Raw genomic sequence first — 1,234 nt, 5'->3', positions numbered from 1 at the left:
TTCATCCTTTCCTTGATCAGATTTACTGGCATGTGTCTGCATGGGCCAGGCCCTACTCATAGTGCTGGGGAAACAGCAGTGAATGAACTGACAGGGTCCCTGCACTCAGAAAGCTGACAGTCCCATCGGACAGAGTGAAACTGCAGCGGCTTTAGTGTTTTAAAGGAGCAGTCACACTCCCCCCCTGTGGAGAAAAAGGGGTTCCCGAGGAAGTCGTTTGAATTGCGTTCTAACATGGGGGTGGGGAGGGTCAGTGGGTGAAGGGGGGAGGGAAGAGCCGCCCAGGCAGACAGACGGCATTGCTGAAGGCCTTGGCTGGGAGGACCGGCCGGCAGTGCCTCTCAGCCTCACAAAGCGTGGTGTGGGTGAGGCTGGGAGCGCCTGAGGACCAGCCTGAACGAAGGGCTCCGCTCCACCACCTGTCTTCCCGGGCTTGGCTTGTCTTCCGTTAAATCATTTCTGTCTTAATGGAGACATCGCGGCTCCATAAAGCTGAGCAGACTGGGTCTTTACTGCTTGCTCCCCCATCACGCTCACTGCTGGGCAATACTCAGCTTTTAGCAGGAGGGTTCCGTCCTCCAAGGGCAGAGTCTCCGAGCAACCAGACCTCCAGGCTGAAGCGGATTTGAGTCACAGTAACTGTGGCCCTGGCACCATTTTAAATTGGGCAGCTGCACCCCCCTTTTCTCCCTGCCTCTTAAGCAGGCCTGACTCTTCCCCTAATTATTTTAGGCAGGTTCAGTGGTAACATCTAGTCACAGCTGACTTTTCCTTCTTGAGGTCCTCATATAAGGCAAGTATCTTGATTTACTCATGAAAATGTTCGAGGTACAGCAGCATAAGTCAACCACCTGGGAGGGTATCCTGAGGCCTCTCTACAGGAGTGGAGTTGCCACGCATCCCCTTAACCAGCCAGCCCAGAGAAAAGCAGCGGTTGGTGCTTCCAGAGTGTTCGAGTGTGCAGGCTGCTCGAGCCAGGCGTCCGGAAGTCCCAGGCACGTCCCACGTGTGGCGCTTCAGTGCCGTGTGATAACTGTTTAGCCCCCTGATGCACCGCCGGCGGGCGGCCCCGCTCAGTCACTGGCAGCTCAGCTCTGTCGGGCGCATGGCTGACAGGCCCTCTGTGTACATTACCACACGTCTAGGCTCCTATTCCTTACAGCCAAAGCCCCCACCAAGGCGACCCTCTGCCCTGCCCACCTCCCTCTGACACAAGGCCTCCTGAGAGACAAGG

The sequence above is a fragment of the Odocoileus virginianus genome, chromosome 9 (assembly GCF_023699985.2).
Source record: "Odocoileus virginianus isolate 20LAN1187 ecotype Illinois chromosome 9, Ovbor_1.2, whole genome shotgun sequence".
Lineage (NCBI taxonomy): Eukaryota > Metazoa > Chordata > Mammalia > Artiodactyla > Cervidae > Odocoileus > Odocoileus virginianus.
Note: the sequence above shows the minus strand (reverse complement) of the source record.